We start from the raw sequence: 5,887 nt of genomic DNA, 5'->3' as shown, positions 1-5,887 counted from the left end.
TCCCCAGTAGCTGGGACTACAGGTGCCCACCACCACGCCTGGCTAATTTTTTGTATTTTAGTAGAGATGGGGTTTCACTGTGTTAGCCAGGATGGTCTCGATCTCCTGACCTCGTGATCCACCCGTCTCGGCCTCTCAAAGTGCTAGGATTACAGGCGTGAGCCACCGTGCCTGGCCCTGGAAAACTTCTTATTTCAATGAGAAAATGTAGTTGCTAGAGTGGAAAGTAGTCATAAAAACAAAATGCATCCAGGTTTCACCAGGAGGAACATGTGCACCCTCGGGCACACGCCAGTGTCGTCCACAGCAGCACTTCAAGAGCCCATCAGGCTCCATGTTGTCTGATACAGGCTATACTTTGTCAGCACCAATGCCAGACCCAGGCGCTGACAAGGCTGAGTCTATGTGAACAGACAGGGGCTCTCCCATTGCCTGTACCCACCCTGTCCCCAGGAAATCCCAATTCGCTTACTTCACGATGCACCTGGCCCCACAGCAGTGCAGATCGTAGGAAAGGGAGTACGTATCATAAAAAGTCACCTTCACGTTCAGGCAGCCAATGAAGTCCTGTGGGTTCAGCTTGTACAGGTCAAAGGTTACACGGGCCACATCAATCTTCTGGCAGGCTTATGGGAGAGGGACTGTGGGTGCCTTATCCCCTGCATCGAGACAAGTAGATGGTTAGCACCCCTTGAAGACTCTCTACTTATGCTTATGATATACTTATGATTACTGCATTCCAGCATATTAGTCACTGCAGTATTAGATAGTGGTGACGGTTGCACAACTTTGTGAATATACTAAAAAACCCTGAATTGTACACTTTTAGAGGGTAACTTTTAGAGGAAGGAAACCATAGCACAATTAAAAGTTAAATGTGACTTACATTATATTTTATTAGACAATATTTTTCTAGACTATGAATCCTGAAACCAGGAGCCAAGAGGTACAAGATAAAGTCTCTGGGTAGTGATTCCACAGCAGACCGCCTGGGCTCCAGTTCTACCTCATAGACCACAGCCCACTTGTTCTTTCCCTGGCAGCCAAGGAGCTTTGATGGGGGGCTTCCCAGACTGGCTCTGTGGCTCCATAGGGATGGCAGAAGCATCACTGACCTTATTCCCCAGCTCCAGCCTGGGTGACAGAGTGAGACAATGTTTCAAAAAAATAAATAAATAAATAAAATAAAATTCTGACAGGTATTAAACCAAAGCTGAAAAATACATGAATAAAATATATCAGACTAGGTTTGGGGATAGAATGTGTGTAAAAAAGGCCGGTCGCGGTGGCTCAAACCTGTAATCCCAGCACTTTGGGAGGCTGAGACGGGCGGATCACGAGGTCAGGAGATCGAGACCATCCTGCCTAACCCGGTGAAACCCCGTCTCTACTAAAAAATACAAAAAAACTAGCCAGGCGAGGTGGCGGGTACCTGTAGTCCCAGCTACTCGGGAGGCTGAGGCAGGAGAATGGAGTACACCTGGGAGGCGGAGCATGCAGTGAGCTGAGATCCGGCCACTGCACTCCAGCCTGGGGGACAGAGTGAGACTTCCGTCTCAAAAAAAAAAAAAAAAGAATGTGTGTAAAAAATGGTTCTCAGGCCGGGCGCGGTGGCTCAAGCCTGTAATCCCAGCACTTTGGGAGGCCGAGACGGGCGGATCACGAGGTCAGGAGATCGAGACCATCCTAGCTAACCCGGTGAAACCTCGTCTCTACTAAAACATACAAAAAATTAGCCGGACAAGGTGGCAGGTGCCTGTAGTCCCAGCTACTCGGGAGGCTGAGGCAGGAGAATGGCGTAAACCCGGGAGGCGGAGCTTGCAGTGAGCCGAGATAGCCACTGCACTCCAGCCTGGGCGACAGAGCGAGACTCCGTCTCAAAAAAAAAACAAAAAAAAAATGGTTCTCAAACTTGAAGAATATACTACTGACTTTTTGGAAAGGAAAAGACACAGATTCTTAAGAATGTGGAACTCTGGTTTGAGAAGTACTGAGTTTAAAGTTTTACTCTAAGAAAATGTCTTTTAGGCCTGGTACAGTGGCTCACACCTATAATCCCAGCACTGTAGGAGTCTGAGATGGGAGGATCCCTTGAGCCCAGGAGTTTGAGACCAACCGGGCAACACAGCGAGACCCTGTCTCTGCAAAAAATAAATAGAAGATATCTTTCAGTTGTAAATTACAAAGCTTTATAACAGTACAAGGACTTATTTTTAGATATTCATGAAAATAAAAATACAAAAGTAAAAATTTCTTATAGAATTTGCAAACTTTAGTAACACAGCTATTGAGTGTTTAGAAAATACAGGATAATTTAAGATTGCTTATTTAGGGTCCAGAAATACCGTAGGGTCATGATATTCAACCTCATTCCTTTTTTTTTTTTTTTTTTTTTTGAGACAGAGTCTCGCTCTGCCCCCAGTCTGGAGTGCAGTGGCGCGATCTCAGCTCACTGCAAGCTCCGCCTCCTGGGTTCACGCCATTCTCCTGCCTCAGCCTCCCGAGTAGCTGGGACTACAGGCGCCCGCCACCTCGCCCGGCTAATTTTTTTGTATTTTTTTAGTAGAGACGGGGTTTCACCATGTTAGCCAGGATGGTTTCGATCTCCTGACCTCGTGATCCGCCCCTCTCGGCCTCCCAAAGTGCTGGGATTTCAGGCTTGAGCCACCGCGCCCGGCCTCAACCTCATTTCTATAAAACTATTGAGCAGTGTAAATATAGGAGATCTAGAATAATTTCTTTTGATTACACTGCCTGGAAAGGTCTTAAATTATCGTAGACTGAGCAAGTGTTTTTTTGTTTGTTTTTCTGGATACAAGGTCTTGCTTTGTCACCCAGGCTGGACCAAAGAGGTCCAGGCTGCAGTGATTGAGGCTGCAATCACAGTGGTGCGATCATGGCTCACAGCAGCCTTGACCTCCTGGGCTCAAGTGATCCTCCCACCTCAGCCTCCCGAGTAGCTGGGACTACAGGCACACGCCACTGCACCTGGCTAATGTTTAAATTTTTTGTAGAGACAGTGGTTTCATTATGCTGCCCAGGCTGGTCTCGAACTCCAGGGCTCAAGCGATTCTCCTGCCTCAGCCTCCCGAAGTATTGAGATTACAGGCGAGAGCCACCACACCTGGCTGTGAACAAGGTTTTTGATGGCCTACCATGTGCCTTGTACTCTGCCGCATGCTATGGGGTACGGTATAAGACAAGGTCATGACCCCGCTCTCAGAGTTTCAAGTGATAAAATATGTAAAGGGAAAAATAATAGATACTATTAATCTAGTGCTTAGGATGTGCCAGGTACAGTCATATAAGATCATATATATGAAGAAATCAGCCTAAAATTCTTCACTTGGCTGGGTGTGGTGGCTCACGCCTGTAATCCCAGCACTTTGGGAGGCTGAGGCAGGTGGATCACTAGAGTCCAGGAGTTAGAGACCAGGCTGGGTAACATAGTGAGCCCCTGTTTCTGCAAACAAACAAAAGTTCACAATGTGTCATGGTGTGTGCCTGTAGCCCTAGCTACTTGGGAGACTAAGATGGGAGGATGACTTGAGCCCCAGAGGTCAAGGTTGCTGTGAGCCAGATTGTGCCACTGCACTCCAGCCTGGACAACAGAGTAAGACCCTGTCTCAAAAAGAAAAAAGAAAAAATCCTTCACTAGTTTCCTTTTGCTCTTAAGACAACGATCAAAATACAGTGGGACCCAGCTAGGCACAGTTTCTCACGCCTGTAATCCCAGCACTTTGGGAGGCTGAGGCAGTTGGATCGTCTCATGTCAGGAATTCGAGACCAGCCTGGCCAACATGGTGAAACCCCATCTCTACTAAAAATACAAAAATTAGCTGGGCATGGTGGTGCATGCCTGTAACCCCAGTTACTCGGGAGGCTGAGGCAGGAGAATCGTTTGAACTCAGGAGGCAGAGGTTGCAATGAGCTGGGATCACGCCACTGTACTCCAGCCTGTGCGACAGAGTGAGACTCCCATCTCAAAAAACAAACAAACAAACAAAATAAAAAACAGTGGAACCAGATGATTTTGTATAGTCTGGTTCTTGCACACCTCTGAAGTCTTGTTTTCACCGCATTTTCTGTACTTCTCCTTCTTCCAGTCATATGGCCTTTGCTCAGGTCCTCAGAGACGGAGTGTTTACTTCTATGAGGCTTTTGCCTATTTTGTTTACACCAGCACTTTGCCAAGGTAATCCTCACTCATCCCAAAGAGTCCAGCTTAATCCTACATCCTCAGCAAACCCATCTCTCAGATCTTGACTTCCCAGACTCCATCACCTCCCGCTTATGCACTCCTCCAATACCATCCATCTCTCTTCCTAGGACACGATAATTGAATTTCACATTTATTCCTCTGGTTATTTGGTTAATGTTTTTCTCCCTCACTAGACTTTGACCGTCATAAGATACGTGTATTTCGACCACTGTTCTTCAGGTCACCTGGCACTTAGAAGTTCAAGAAATATTTGTTCAATGAAAGAATAAATCTACCCTTGTACAGAATATGAATAGAGACTTAGGGAATTTAAGTGACTTGCCCAAGATCCCATGGCTAATAAGTGGCAGAGATGGGATTGAACCCATGTGTTCAACTCCAGAGCTTAAGTTCTTACCCATTACTCTAGACCCAGTGCTTCTTAGACTGTCAATGGTAAAGGGCCAGTTTTGGGGTTTTTTGTTTTTTAAATTTCTAATCTCTCATAGGCTAATACTTTTGTAAAATATTTTGATCATGTATTTGGATGTTGTGACAATGTCAAATTATTATAAAAGTCTCTAAATCCTTATTCTCAATGTCTGTGCTTATCACAGACCAGCATTGGAACACTGACCACACTTTGAGTATCTTTAGCACCCAGAGAGCAGAATGTATTACATGTTGCCTCTGTAGCCCTGTAGATAAAGTAGAGAACTGTATCGCATAATGAGCTCAGGAGGAAAGTGGAGAGAATTCCATGAGGGCCCCAAGCATTGGGGAAAGCTTTGTAGAGGTGCTGAGGTTTGAAAAAGGTGTTAGGGCATGATGGAGTAGAACTTGGAAAGGAAAGGGCACTGGAACATTCCCAGCATGTGGAGAAGCTAGAATATGTGTAGTGTGAAAAGGGAGACCCCAGTGGTACTGACTGCTTAGAACAAGTGGTTTGTATTGAGTAGAGAGAGAAAGCCAAACAAAGTTTTTTTGTTTGTTTGTGTTTTGAGATGGAGTCCCACCCTAGGCTGGAGTACAATGGCATCGACTACGCTCACTGCAACCCCCCATCTTCCAGGTTCAAGTGATTCTCCTGCCTCAGCCTCCCGAGTAGCTGGGATTACAGGCACAGACCAGCACACCTGGCTAATTTTTGTATTTTTAGTAGAGACAGGGTTTCACCATGTTGGCAAGGCTGCTCTCAAACACCTGACCTCGTGATCCGCCTGTCTCGGCCTCCCAAAGTGCTGGGATTATAGATGTGAGCCACCGTGCCCAGCCCCTACCAAGCAGAGGTTTCATTATGTTCATTTCTGTCCATAATTTGTTTTCACGTTTCAAGAAGATTTCCATTACTTTAAGGGCTTTTTCCTCTCTTCCTCCTTTAATGAACTTTTGAGTACCTAGAAAAAATTAATATTTTGATCTCTGTTTTATTTGTCATTTGCGTCTTAGCAACAGTCATTTGTTGCATAACACGATACTCTTTTTTTTTTTTTTGGAAGCAGGGTCTTAACTGTTGCCCAGGCTGGAGAGCAGTGGCACCATCTCATCTCAGCTCATTGCAACCTCTGCCTCTCGGGCTCAGGTGAGCCTTCTACCTCAGCCTCCTGAGTAGCTGGGACTATGGGCACATGCCACCAGCCTGGCTAATTTCTGTATTTCTTTTTTTTTTTTTTTTTTTTTTTTTTT

Source organism: Piliocolobus tephrosceles, chromosome 2 (genome assembly GCF_002776525.5).
Source record: "Piliocolobus tephrosceles isolate RC106 chromosome 2, ASM277652v3, whole genome shotgun sequence".
NCBI classification, from domain to species: domain Eukaryota; kingdom Metazoa; phylum Chordata; class Mammalia; order Primates; family Cercopithecidae; genus Piliocolobus; species Piliocolobus tephrosceles.
The sequence above is the reverse complement of the archived record's forward strand: the minus strand, read 5'-3'. Positions refer to the sequence as shown.